At 41.7% G+C, this 15,345-nt stretch overlaps 1 protein-coding gene across 1 annotated transcript in view; it reads left to right on the forward strand.

The window, feature by feature from the left end:
* The first annotated feature begins 4,274 nt into the window (after positions 1-4,274).
* Positions 4,275-15,345, forward strand: part of SLC23A2 (solute carrier family 23 member 2) — a 68,724-nt gene continuing 57,653 nt past the window's right edge. The window contains exon 1 of the mRNA XM_070765984.1: positions 4,275-4,399. The gene's annotated coding sequence lies outside the window, so the exon portion shown is untranslated. The remainder of the gene's footprint in view (positions 4,400-15,345) is intronic.

Consider the following 15,345-nt stretch of genomic DNA (forward strand, 5'->3'; position numbering starts at 1 on the left):
CAGGCAGTAGGGAAAGCAAGTAGAAGGCTTGGCTGCATAGCTAGAGGTATCAAAAGCAGGAAGAGGGAGATTGTGATCCTGCTGTATAGAGCGCTGGTGAGACCCCATTTGAAATAATACTGTGTCCAGTTCTGGAGACCTCTCCTACAAAAAGAGATGGATAAAATTAAACGGGTCCAAAGACGGGCTATAAAAATGGAAAGTCTTAAGCATAAAACGTATCAGGAAAGACTTCATGAACTCCATCTGTAGAGTCTGGAGAACAGAAGGAAAAGGGACATGATTGAAACATTGAAATATGTTAAAATGGTTAAGGTTCAGGACGGAACTGTTTTTAATAGGAAAGTGAACCCAAGAACAAGGCGCCACAATCTCAGGTTAGTTGGGGGAAAGATCAGAAGCAACGGGAGGAAATATATGACTGAAAAAGTAGTAGATGCTTGGAACAAACTTCCAGCAGACATGGTTGGTCAATCCACAGTCACTTAATTGAAAAATGCCTGGGATAAACATAGATCCATCCTAAGATAAAACACAGGAAATAGTATAAGGGCAGACTAGATGGACCAGGAGGTCTTTTTCTGCCCTAATCTTCTATGTTTCTATGGCAGTGTTTCTCAACCTTGGCCATTTGAAGATGTGCGGAGTTGTGGCTGGGGAATTCTGGGAGTTGAAGTCCGCACATCTTCAAATGGCCAAGGCTGAGAAACACTCTTCTATGGTGTGATTTTTGGGGCGCTGTAATGTTTGTAACTGAATAAACAGCCTCTTGGTTGTGTAACCTCTGGAAAAGCAAATGTTATCATCACAGCTTTGCATTTAGTGTGAAAGTCAGAAAATTGTGCTTGTCCAATGAACTCCAGTAAAGTCACACCAGGAATCCATGTGACCTGTTAACCCAGCCAGTGTGGTTGTTTGCTTTGGCTCCCCGTTGGGATCCAGAGAAGCCAGTGGCTGCTGATCCAATTATCCACGATTTATCGCATCGGGCAGGACAGGTCAGTTTGAACTTTGGGATAGCTGCACCGAGCCATGATCAACATACGGAGGGGTGACGTGGTTGGTTTTCTTTCCACCCGGTTGAGCTAATGAATGACGCATGAAGGGGCTCTGCTTTCCCCACTTCCAAGCCCCCCCAGCCCCCCCCCCACTGATCTCTGTGTCTGTCGGAGATGCTCCTGGATTAATGGCCTCCGTCTCTGAGCAAGTGGCGCTTCCCAGAGTCACGGCTGACACATAGGGATGAGTCAATGTGCCTTCAGCACTGTTTTTAAAGGCAAAGCTCAGTAATGGGCTGCTGCCCCCATGGTGGGAGGGGGGCACAGTGCGGCTAGTAAATTTATGCACTACTTATTGAATACTTAATAGTTTTTTTTATTGTCCTTCCTTAAAAACATAGAAGATTGACGGCATGGTCCATCTCTGCCCTTATACTCTTTTCTGTATTTTATCTTAGGGTGGATCTATGTTTATCCCAGGCAGGTTTAAATTCAGTTACTGTGGATTGACTAACTACGTCTGCTGGGAGTTTGTTCCAAGCATCTACGACTCTTTCAGTAAAATAATGTTTTCTCCTCTTGCTTCTGATCTTTCCCCCAACTAACCTCGGATTGTGCCCCCTTGTTCTTAGATGATAGAGAGGTAGATAATAGATATAGATGATTGACAGATAGATAGATAGCTAAGATGATAGATGATAGAGAGGTAGATGATAGATACAGATAATTGACAAATACATGAGATAGATGATACATAGAAACATGGAAGATTGATGGCAGAGAAAGACCTCCTGGTCCATCTAGTCTGCCCTTATACTCTTTCCTGTATTTTGTCTTAGGGTGGATCTATGTTTATCCCAGGCAGGTTTACATTCAGTTCCTGTGGATTTACCAATCACGTCTGCTGGAAGTTTGTTCCAAACATCTACTACTCTTTCCATCAAATAATGTTTTCTCACGTAGCTTCTGATTTCCCCCCCAATTAATTTCAGATTCTGCCTCCTTGTTCTTGGGTTCACTTTCCTATTAAAAGCACTTCCCTCCTGAAACTTATTTAACCCTTTAACATATTTAAATGTTTCCATCGTGTGTCCCCCCTTTCTCTAGTATCTTAGTATGATCCTTAATTACTTTTAAAACAGGAAATAATTAAATAGTATGTTTTTAGCAGTGATGGGCTCCTACATTTACAGTCAGGCCACACTTGGAATAATGCATTCAATTTTGGTTCCCACAATGGGGACTTCTGGGAGTTGAAGTCCAAATATCTTCAAGTGGCCAAGGTTGGGAAACACGGTTCTAAACCACGTCAGCACAAAGCCTCGTGGAGCGTCACACAGTGATGCAGAATCAGATGGGTTGCCTGTCACAGGGCCAACAAAAACTACCCTCCGAAAGGTCATGGTGATGGATGACAAATGAGGGTTTGGCGGTGCATAATAATCCCGTTTGGTCCACTCCGTTGCCTCGGGTCTTCTAAGGTGGAGCTGCTGGCACAGGACCATGGGAGCTGCTGCCAGGCTGGAGGTGCAGGACACGTGGGCCCCAAAAAGGTCAGCAGGTGTGAACCTGCCAGGGGGGGCAACCGGAAGGGGGTCAAATAATTCAAGAGCTCCAGAATGTCTATAAAATATTATGGAAAGGGTGAGTCTATTTTTTACTCCCATCCTTTCCATCAAGGGGTCGCCTCGGTTTTCATCCCGATGACAACCGCTCTTGTCTGCAGAGGGGCCTGTTTGACATGCTTGCTAGTTCACACAAGGATGACGCTACCCACACATTGAACCTACTAATAATGGCACAGCGAGCTGAAGGCATGATTTGCATATCGCGTGGTGCACAGCTTCAAAATAACTCCTCCAATAAAAGAATAGAGAAGTGGAAGCGAGAGTTGTCATGCAGTGGGAGAAAGCAATTTTCCCTTTGAATTTTAAATTAAATAGCCGTCAGGTACCTTCACTAAAACAAGTTGAAATGTCTGTATTCGGCCAGTATTATTATTATTATTATTATTATTATTATTATTATTATTATTATTATTATTATTTATAAGATTTGTATGCCGCCCCTCTCCGCAGACTCGGGGCGGCTCACAACACTGATAAAAACAATAGATAATGACAAATCTAATAATTAGAATCTAAAATAACAATAGTACATTTAAAAAGTCTAAAAAGCAAGGAACCCCAATATAAAAAACATACATACAGTCATATCATGCACAAAAACTACATAGGCAGGGGGAGATGTCTCAGTACTGCATTCTAACTATTGTGTCACCATGGCACGAAGGAAGGAAGGAAAAGAGCGGAAGGGAGGAAGAATAGCAGTAGCACTTAAGACTTATACACGGCTTCAGAGCACTTTCCAGCCCTCTCTAAGCAGTTTTTCAGTGTCAGCCTATTACCCCAACAATCTGGGTCCTCATTTTACTGACCTCAGAAGAATGGAAGGAGGAATCAACTTTGAGCCAGTCAGGATCGAACTCCTGGCTGCAATCAATGAATTAGCCTGCAGAACTGCATTCTAACCACTGTGCCATCATGCCAGAAGGAAGGGACGGAGGAAAAGAGGGTAGGGAGGAATGGAAATAGTTCTCAGAGAGGGGTGGCATGCAAATCTAATAATTATTATTATTAAGACATATATGCTGCTTCACTGTGCTTTCCAGCCCTGTCTAAGCGGTTTACAGACTCAGCCTCTGGCCCCCAACAATCTGGGTCCTCATCTTCCCCACCTCGGAAGGGTGGAAGGCTGAGTCCACCTTGAGCCGGTGGTGAGATTTGAACTGCTAAATTGCAGGCAGCTTGCAGTACCTCACTCTGACCACTGCCCCACCAAGGCTCAGGTCGGGGAATTGCACGCATGTTGTTGTTTTAAAATACATTTTAAAGCCTCAAAAAGGGGAACTTGCATGGATTTTATTGGAATCCACCCGGAGTTCTGATCGCGGAGAGGAAGAGAAATGGAGAAGAGCAAAAGACACACAAACACACACACACAGAAGATAGCCATCCGCGCGCGTGGTGCAGTTTGCTGACGTCATTCCGTGCGACCCTCTCCCCTCCGACCTCCCGCCCAGCTCCCTTCTCTTCCCTTCGGCAACTCCGGCTTCGGCTTGCACGTGACCGGCGGGTGGGTATGGCCGAGTGGGCGCAGGCGCGCCAACTTCCGAGGGCGGTCCCTCCCCCCCGCCGCGCTCTAGCCACGCCCCGTTTCCTCCTCTCCCCCTCCCTCCTTGCGCCGGAGCCACGCCCCCCTCTCCCCTCACGCCGCTGCGGGTCGTGGCTCTCTCGCGCCGCCGTCGCCGCCGCCGTCAGCCGGGTTCCTTTCGCCTCAGCGCCCCGCCGGCGTCGCCATTTCCAGCCCGCTGCTGCTGCCGCCGTTCGCCGCGATGTCAGGTGAGGGAAAGGCTGGGGAAGAAGGGACGCCGGACTTGGCCCTGAGGCTAGGACTCCCGCTCCCATCGTCCCCCGCCAGCCCCCCTCTTCGCTTCAGGAGGGGGCGACCCCCCTTTTCTCACCCCCCCTCCCATGGCTTCCTGTCAGCCCCCAACCGCCCCCCCTCCCATCGGGGTCGGTGCTCCGGCTGCTGGAGGCTCCGCAGTCGCCACGCCCCTCGCTTGAATTGGGGGGGTCTGCCCCTCCCCGTGGTGCGGTGCCATCTTGTTGCCCCCCCCGGCATCTCCCCGCTGCCTCGGCCTCCTCCGGGATGGCCCCCCCTTTCCTCCCCCCGCCCCCGCGCTTCTCCTTTGACCCCCTCCCCATCTGAGGCCCCCACCCCGCCCTTCCCCCCAGGGAGCCCCCCCTCGTATAGCCCCGAGGTCCCGGGGAGGCCTTGGGGGGGTGATGGGCAGAGCACCTTGCTGCCCGCCCTGCCTCCATCTTCCTTGGCCGCAAAATGGGGGCCCGGGAGGAGGAGGAGGAGGGGTTGGGGGGCGAGGTTGGGGGCATTTTCACCCGTTCCCTGGCACGTGGCTGGAGCTTCCTGGGGAGGGAAGAGGAGGGAGGGGATGCGTTGCCTAGAGGGCCAGGTTCCCCCTAGTGCAGGCAGCCTAGGTAGCTTCATATCTAATGATCTCTCCTGTCCTATCCTTCTATCCATATCATTTCTATATATGTATCATCTCTCTATCTGCCTCTCACCTACCTATCTATCTATATCTATCATCTTTATCTATCATTTATCTATATGTCTCTCTATCATCTATCTCTGTCTCTCACCTATCTACCTACCTATCTATGCATATCGCTATCTCTATTATTATTATTATTGTTATTGTTATTATATCATCTAGCATCTCTATCATCTCTATCTATCTACTATCTATCTATATCATATCTCTATCATCTCTCTCTCTTATCTATCTATCCATTCAATTCATCCATCCACCTACCTATCTATCTCTATCATCTATCATCTCTCTCTCAATCTATCATCTATCTATTCATCCATCCATCTATCATTTATCTATATCATTTCTATCTATCCTCTCTCTATCTGTCTCTACCTACCTATCTATATATCTCTCATATCATTTATCATCTATAATCTCTATCTGTCTGTCTGTCTGTATTTCATCTATATCTGTCTTTATCTGTATCTCTATCTCTATCATCTATCTATCTATCATTTCTACCATCTATCTATATCTTTATCATCTATCAATCTATCATCTCTTATAATCTATCTATATCTATGTTATATGTATATAAGTACAGTATGTATATATTTGTGTGTGCATGTGTGCAGCATAAAAAAAATAGTATACACATATAAAAACCCAATATATCTAAGATGTATAAAGATATATGTAATAATAAAGCCCTGTCTGCTATCTCTATTTGTCTCTCTCCATCCATCCATCTGGAATGGGGAAGATTCTGGCCAAAAAGCCAGAGGGTTTTGAGTTCTAGGCCCTCCTTAGTCTTGCAAGTCATCTGGGTGACCTTTGGACCAGTCACCCTTTCTTAGCCCAACCCACCTTATAGGGTTGTCCAGGCAGGGGAAAATATAAAAATATGGTGCATTTTTGGAAAGCTGAATAAAAACGCCTGTTTCATCTATGTGGCTTTAGTCCTACATTTATTAAGATCTGATGTTTTACCATACTGTTGGGATTTTATAATCCTCCATTCTTCTATATTTCTGATAAGCTCTTGATGGTTTTGTTTCTATGGACAGTGTAATTTATCAGGTGAGTCCCTAGCAGGGTATTGGGTTTTAATTGCTCTATATGGAAGGTTTCTTGGTAAGGAAGCAAAGTTGCTTTTGAGTTGAGCCCACTCTCTGCCAACCTGCCTCCAAACTCAATTTTTCTCCTTACAGAAATGATTTGCCATTGTTGTTTTCAGGGTTCTTTTGTGGAATTCTCTGTTTGATTCTGCTGCTGAACTTGTGTACCATCCCAGTTAAATACTAACTGAGTTGGTAATATTAATGTAAAATGGAAGCATTATACTAATATCTAGAAATACAGAATAGCTGGAACTATAAGAAAATCCCAAGATTGCTACGGCTGGTGCAGAATTGATCTATTTGAAACCATAAGCCATTTTGATTATACGGTATGGTATTTTTCATTTGTTGCCCAATTCTGGAACTTTTAATTCTTCAGGAGCTACTGTTGGGTCTGAATGGTTTGATTTTCCTAAATATTTTTGAATGTTATATTGCCTATAGATTTCTGTTGGAGTTGACTGTATAATATAATTATGATTGATTATGTCATTTTTTAGTAAATCTATTAATTGTGTGACTTGCATATTTGTGATCTTTACTTCAACAAGAATAACAACACACTAACCCCATCTCTTAATTTCTCGATGTTCATTTCCCTGTCTCTGTGGTTTTATGATTTGATCTTAATTATTCTTACTATTTAATCAAAATATCCCACCTGATAACAGTGCGATCACTTTTGTATTCGGTCCTGATTCAGGAATGAAGGTATTTTGAAATTTCATAATTATTTAATTTCTGGGTTACGATTTCTAATGCGAATGGTTTGTTCTAACCATTTGCTTACATCCATTCAATCTTGAGAGGATGAACCAATAGTTTAAGCGATAGTTGAATGTTTATTTTCATCAGAATCAATAAGAAATAGAACAATGCCTGGAATGATGGGGGATATTATGTTAAAAAGATAATGCAACTTCATGCGAACCTACACCTCAGCATGAGACAAGACTACAGTATTCATTTTTGAGAATGGTGACACAGAGCTGAATCAGCAAAAATGATCAGCAGAATAGCATTGGAAAGTAAGATAAAAGCAGAGTCATCTTACAGAATGTTGTATGGTTCTAAAAGGACGATGTTTGCAGTCTGCAATACTGTTGATAGCCTGGAAGAAGCAATGACGGGTTTAAACAATAGAATTATTAACTATCTTGGAGTAGGTTTCTGGTTTGATTAACCATTTACATATAGGGATATTTCCCGAGAATCTGGAAAAAACCTAGACAACCCATGTCCTGTTGCGTCATTGTTTTGAAGATAGTTCCTCAGTGCCTTCAAAAATTGCAGGTTCTGATGTTGGAAGAGTTCTTAAGAATTCAGGGAGATATTTGGTGATGTACCTGCCCTGAAAGCATCTCATGTTGAACTGTGTACTACAACACCAGCAGCTGATCACAGGAAATCTTTTGTAACAATTTGTATGGAATATGCCATGCATGTTTTATAATTTGTATGGAATATGCCATAAATGTTTTATATAATTTGCCAAATTTCAAAAGAATCATAGGATCTAGTTGCGTTTTGTAAATTAGCCCATTTGAGGTATCCTGGTTGAAAAGGCTTTGGTTTATGTTACATCATTTTGCCCAGTTAAAGGTTATAGTCGAGCGTTTCAGTAGGATATAGATGAGAGATGACACCTTGCTATATACCTTTTCATCTGCAACTTGTACAAGTTACATGTGCGTTAAACAAAATGTTAGATAATGCCCTATAATATTTCAGAATTTTTGCAGTACATTACTAAGTCCCTAAGATAGGCCTCATTGAATATTTTTGGGGCCTGAAATAAGGGGAAATTAACAGGAAATGCTACTCTCCCTCTCTTAAGTTAACTAGTCTTCCTTTTCATTTTTATTGCATCTGAGTTGTTGATTTCCACATATCCTTCATGAAGTAGTCGTTCAACTGTCATAATTGGAAACGTGCATGATTAAATACTACCAGTGTAATTGGATGAAGCTGCAGGAATAGGATATAGATCTGATTCAGTCTGTTGTTTGTTGTTGCTTGTGTTTGTATCTATAGCTCAAAGAGGGGAGATCTGATGGGTAGAAACAATGTATTGTGCTTGGCTGTTTGTGAGGACGTGGAGATGCAACAATATTTTTGTGAATTAACATTTTTCAAATCTGCAAAATAATGGTGTGAATTCACTGAAAATTCATTTTGCACAATTATTACAGAAAATGATGCAGGCAGGGTTGTAATAATAACATAAGGAAAAAATATTCCAGGGCCTGCACAAATAATTAAAAAGTGTGCTGATTGAGTTTACCTGAAAAAGAGAATGTGTTACCTGGAAAGGGCTTGGATAGGTGAGAAATAATGAAAAAATCAATGTTAAATCTGTAAGCCACCCAGACTTCCTTTGTAGGAGAGATGGGCAGCATTAAAATTTAAGAAATTAATAAATACAAAGCTGCTCATGTGATGATGAATTTTGTGGTCAAAATCCAGTTGCTTGGCAGCTGGCTCATATTTATGACCATTGCCATGTTCCAAGATCCTTTTGGTGACCTTCTGACCAGCAAAGTCAATGGGGAAGCCAGATTCATTTAACTATTACTAACTTATCAACTGCGTTGATTCACTTAACAGCAGTGGCAAAAAGGTCATAAAATGGGGCAAAACTCACTTAACAAATGTCTTCCTTAACAGAAATTTTGGACTCAACTGTGAGTTGAAGATCTCCTGTATTTTAACAATATCTTTTCTATTACTATTTCGGTTAGATAAATATGGTTAAAACTTTTTTAAAAAAACAATTGCAAATATTTAAATAAGGCCTGATTGAGTACAGTAATCTGTATGAAAAGTTTAATTAAAAAATAGTATCTTATTTTTAAAAAAACAGATATGTCTCATTTAAGTTTTCCAGAATAAAAGGTAGTTCAGTGTAAATAGGTGGTATCTTAAAACTTTTTCCTGATTATACCATAAAGTAAATAATGACTTCTGATTATAATACAGATTGATTTTCTTTGGAGGGAAAGACATGCAGAAAAAAAACCCATTACATTGCACAATAGTTCTTAAAGTGATATTTTAAATTAATTTATTAAGATTAATAATCTCATAGATAACAAGTGTCAAAAATAATTTAAACCCATGTTTTACTTACTTATTTATTTAAAGTTATTTTAGCCACCCAACTTCTATGAATTTTAATATTTAGCATTCAATATGCTGCTATTTTCTGTTAGCCATTTTGAGTAGATTAGGAATTTAAAAGTGCAGTAGTAAAATTCCCAGCTTTTCTCAAGTAGAACTGAGCTCCTGGTGTTAGCCATGTTTATTTCCCTTATTGAACCAAGTTCTACTTGGTGCAGATCAAAAGCTCATCTGAGAGCATAAAGCAAAGTAGCACCAGTCAAAAGATTTTGACAATGTTACAGGTTTGAGATACATCAATTGGCTTAACTACGGCTGTCACACAGAGGAAGGGATCTTTTGGAAATAATGTTCACCTGGATGGACTGTCATCTTGTATCCTCTGTGTGTGCCTTGGATGATGGACCTTGTATGGGTAAAGCATTTCCATCTCCTGGGGGCACTTCTGATGGCTTTGATTGTGTTGCTAGTGTCTGCCGCTTCCTATCAGTTTTATCCAAAGGCTTTAGTTGAGAAATTAGGTTGCCCACCCCTCTGTGGTGAGTGGTATGACATCTGGTTTGGTTATTTTTACGGTGCTTACGTAGGTTTATCCTTGCGTGTTCCTTGCATGGGTATTTTATTTAAACAATTGTGTTGTTTGTAATTGAAGTAAACCAACAGGACGGTTATCTGTGCAATACGTAAACAGACGTTCTGCCTTGAGGCTCTGGCTTTCTTAACATTATAGGGTGGGGAGGAATCCAGGGTTTATCCTCTTGGTGAGGACATATCAGATGAGCTAATTGCAACTGGCAGAGAGTCCTACTCGGAGGAGCCTTCTAAATAAACAGTCCTGTCTCTCTTGCTGAGACTCATCCTAAACTGGTTTCCCTCCCCCAGGACTTCAAAAGCCCCCAGGCCCCAGATCAAGACCTGACTTTAGGATGGGGCCAGCATGCCTAGCTGGGGATCAATAGCCTGGTTCTCCCCAAATGGATGGAGTGGTCTCATTTAGAGGGTTTCTTGGATGATTGCCTGCTCTTGCTTGGGAGACGTTTTGCCAAGGATGACCATTAGTTTCTTATGATTTGGTTATTTTTCCTCTCAAATCACCTTGATGACTCTGGATGAGTGAAAGCTTCTAGAGGAAGGTTCATAACCATATCCAGACTCAGCTACCAATGACTTTTATACAGAGATCTTCAGAACATCCTTTTGAGGGGGGCAAGGTGTGGCAACTTGGAGATGTGCTGCCTGGGGAATCCTGGGAGTTAAAATCCACAAAAGTTGCCAAGGATGAGACACCCTGTCTTAAAATCTGGGTGAGGGAGGACTTCATAGAATAAGGAGACCAGTATCAGCCTCTTGCCACTAACAATCTACTGACCTCAGAAGAATGGAAGGCTGAACCTTGAGCCAGTCAGGATCGAACTCCTGGCAGTGGACAGAGTTGCAAATACTGCATTCTAACCACTGGGGCACCAGGGCTCTTTGCCTTTGGCTATACACTGTATGTCCCTTAGGACTCTGGGATTCCCTCAGATCTTTTATAAAATTTGCAAAATTTCTGTTCCATGGGTTCCAGACTTTTATGAGTATTCCATGTGAGGTGCCTTGGTTCAAAAACTGTTGCCCTAAGATGCACCCAGTTAGAGATTCCATACTGACAAACTGGAGAATTTCAATAGAATATAGTGATGGGTGCGTGTGTGTGTGTGTGTGTGGGATATGTGTATGTTTTGTGTGTGTATATGCATATGCACGTATGTAGTCACAGCAGATGGCAGCACTTAGCCAGCCTAGGCGGATATCCGAAAGGTTCGCAGGCAGAGTTCAGCCCCGTCATGGCTTCCACTGCCCTCTTGCAATGTGGAATTTAGCTACCTGCCTTTACGGGCTGCATAGTTGGAATGGCTTCACCACCATTTCCCTTCAGGCAGGAATAGATGGTGGGAATTCCACTGGCTTTTCTGGGCTGTATTTAGAACATTTTAAAGCAAACAAATGCTTTTTCCATCGTTGATGAAAAAAGTTGTGTAGGCATTAGAATTTGGGGGATTAGGAGCAGGGTTGTTTTGAATATAATACTGTATGGTAAAATAGTACAATGAACCTGGATACAAGCAGATAATTCAATTGACCATAAACATTCATTTCAGTGTAAGTGATATTTGGTCTGCTAAAATATGGCCTGGCCAAAGCAATATGTTTACATAATCCTGCTAAAAGTAAGCAAAGCAAGTGGGAGGAAAAAAGAGTTGCAGCAATTTGTCATCAAAATTAGGCAGCCCAATCTCAGGCACACTAGATTAGAGGGACAAGATAAAATGTAAATCAGTTTTCAGACACAGCGTTATGTCCTGTTTGATCAGGTAATCTTTTATAGGCCAGTAACCATCATAATTCAGTTATGGTTTCTTGTTTGGAATAAACCATGATTTCTTAAATGAAATAGATTTGATCGTAACCAGAGAGGGTGGGATAAGCAACGTCACATCTTCATGTGATGTGCAGAAATATTATGTATGTATAGTTGTATATAAAGGTTTTATTCATATATATTAACCCATGGTGTAACTGTTGAGTTTTAGTTTCATATATTACATAAATCCACAATTGAAAACTTATTTATATCTTAAATGTATTGTCTGAATTTAGTTACTGTGACTTATTCAAGAAACTCTTGAAACCAAAGTGGGCATAAATTTAATCTGTGTCTGAGTATACACATTGTCTGGATTCCCATATGCCAAGCCAAAGATAAACTACTTTATGATTTAACACAGTATTTGAGTTTTGTTCTTTTAAATATAGCCCTTTAGTTATTGAATTAAATTAAGCATTTCTTTCACTAAAACAAAGATTGCATTTTCCAGCTCTTTTCAACATAGTCACTAATGAAATTTACTGAAAATAAAATTGTTAGAATCGGGGTCTAATTTGTGCTGTTGCTTTTCTCCATCATTGCTGATTTAGCACGTTCAAAAGTACAAACACACGTTTTGAGACATGGGACTGTACAATACAGCCACACCTAGGGCTGTTAACAGCTTAAAAGTAAAGCCTTTAAGTAAAATAATTGTTATATGAATGGGTGTTCTTGCTCATTGTATAAACAGGCAAGCTTGCTGGCAGGTTTGATATAAGGGAACTCCAGCTATAATTAGATGCCAAAGGTTTTTGGAAATTGGTGCCTTTGGTTTATCCAAAACATTCTGTCATCTGAAAAAAAAGTCAGTGGATGTTTTGTTAGAGAATTTAGAACAGAGTTCGGTTGAAATTTGTATCTGCAAGCCATGTGGAAACGAACAAGTTGTTCAAATGTTTGGACCTTAGCCTCCTTGGTTTATGGTGTACAGTATTCAGTGTTCCTCTTTGGAACTGTATGCTTGGTGCAGCTACCTCCTTTTGTTTCACGTGTGGGCTGAAAATCCTGAATTTGCTCAAATGAGAACGATCTATGCTTTCTCCCACTGATCAGGTTTTTTCCCCACTAAGAAATCCCTAACTTTGGCACCTCCCTTGCAAAATAAGTAAAGTTGACATGTGCATGCTTTTTATCAGTGGAGCTTTATGCAAGAAGAAGGGTGAACTTACATAATGGCTCTTTAATGGATCAGTGGCCGTGACCTTTTAAGAAAGCCTTGTTCCTCTCAGCCCGATTCTTCTCCCCAATAACTCACTCTGATTTTCCCACCAAAGAACAACCTTGCCAGTGGCCCAGGATAAAAATAAAAATAAATAACACGTGGCCTTGGAAAGATATGGCTTAAATTGCTGTTAATATTATAACTAGTTATGATTTAAAAAAAAAATTGCTATGGGTTTTTGAAATCTGCCAGGACTTTTTAAAATTTCTTGGGAGTTTTCCTTGCATTGCCAACTCTACATTTACTATAAAGTTTACGCTTTTTGGAATTTGGCTCTGTTCTCGAATACTTCTGTTTTCAATAGCAGAATTCTTGAAGTATATTCCTAATATTGCACATGAGGAGTGTTATTGCTATTCAATCTTTTCACTTAGCAAGGTAGCGTAGATCTTTGATTGCATTCTTTGGATGAATGTAGACAAAACCTTTATTTCCCCCCCCCCCTCCAACCTTTGCTGGTTGTGTTTGGTTGTACCTGTTTTCACATTTTTTTCATCACGTAATGAGATGAACGAGATAGTGCTTCCTCAGCTCTAGCGAATTGGGCTCATGCAGAGGTGGGCTGCTAAGGTGGAACAGAAATCGCACACGGACACGGAGGTGCTACCTGCCCAGGTGCAGTAGCAGAATTATGCTGGACTCCACTAGCACTCAGAGCCATGGGGGCGAGCACACATCACCGTTCCAACTTAGCAGCCCACCTCTGGGCTCATAGTATAAATCCAAACTCATTATGTGATCTCAGCCACCTCATAGGAAGTCTAAGCAGCATCTATTTGGGAAATAGTCATCCTTTAGACCAGTGTTTCCCAACCTTGGCAACTTGAAGATATTTGGATTTCAACTCCCAGAATTCCCCAGCCAGTGGATGACCCTTGAACAGAGCAGCTGCCAGATGAGAAGGTTGTGGACTGAAGGACCAGTTGCACTTTTGGGCAGAGCCAAAACTTAACTTCACTGATTGCATAAAACCATCAGGCAGTTTATTTGTTTGGTTTGGCTGAGTAACAATGTAAAGCATCCCCTGGCAGCAAGAGACTACAGTATATCCCATTTGCTAAGCTGGAAAATAGGGTTCTGCTTAACGACTGAAGGCTCCGAAGTAGATGCTGTATGATTTATGACTCAGTGTTGCGTTAACTTGAGTAACCTTTTTGAAAGCCTGTCTTGCTGCTGAATGCCAGATTGATTACAGGCAGTCCTGGATGTAAAACCACAATTAAGCCCAAAGTTTATGTTGCTAAGCAAAACATTTTTCAAGTGAGATTCGCCCCATTTTACGACCTTATTTATATATTTATTTATTTATTTATTTACTTACTTACTTACTTACTTACTTACTTACTTACTTACTTACTTACTTATCTACTTATTTATTTGACTTCTATGCTGCCCCTCTCTGAGGACTCGGGTCGACTTACAACATATAATAAATAATATACAATATCTTGAATCCAATTATTTAATTTAAAAGTCTAAAAGCCCCCCAGAAGCCATAAAAGACAGTCATTCCATTCTCTCTGCATTCTCTCAACACATTCATTGTCCAGGGGGCAAGAATCTCATGGCCCCAGGCCTGGCGGCATAAATGAGTCTTTAGACTCTTAAGGTAGGTGTGGGGGCAGTACAGATCTCTGGGGGGGGGACTGATTCCAGAGAGCCTAGGGCAGTGATGGCGAACCTATGGCATGAGTGCCACGGGGGCACGCGGAGCCATATCTGCTGGCATGTGAGCCTTTGCCCTAGCTCAGCTCCAATATGTATGTGTGTGCCGACCAGCTGACTTTTGGCTCGCACAGAGGCTTGGGGGGGGCATTTTGGTTTCCAGGGGGATGGATAAAGGAGGAATGACCGAGTGTGGCCACCAACTTCCTCAGTGTAGCCGAAAGAGGTTTCAAGAAGCCCACATAGAGTTCTGGACTCCTTGTTCTGCAGGAGTTGAAGTTTATCCTCAGTTCACTTCACGTGGGCCAATTTACCTTTGGGTAGTTTTGTAAGCGGAGTCCTTTGTGAGCACCTGGGTAAATAGCATTTCATGCTGAAGGATAGGTAAACAGGAAATAACGTTTGCTTCACTTTGGACTGGGAATGGAACGCGTCCCATCTTCTCTCTCCAAGTTCCCTTCATTTTGTAATTCCAAATATGGTTCTCTGTAACGAGGGCATAGTTTTGCAATAATAGTTCCTGATGTAGCAAAACAACTACAGTGAGGTTTCCCCCACCTGTTATTTTGAAATCACCTGCTACGTCCACAAACACCTGAGAGTATTTATAAACTGTCATAAAATGAATACTTCTGGGCATGTCTATTCCTATATCTCTTCTTCTATTCTTTCATTGATATATTTTACTATGA

This window comes from Erythrolamprus reginae, chromosome 12, assembly GCF_031021105.1.
Source record: "Erythrolamprus reginae isolate rEryReg1 chromosome 12, rEryReg1.hap1, whole genome shotgun sequence".
Lineage (NCBI taxonomy): Eukaryota > Metazoa > Chordata > Lepidosauria > Squamata > Dipsadidae > Erythrolamprus > Erythrolamprus reginae.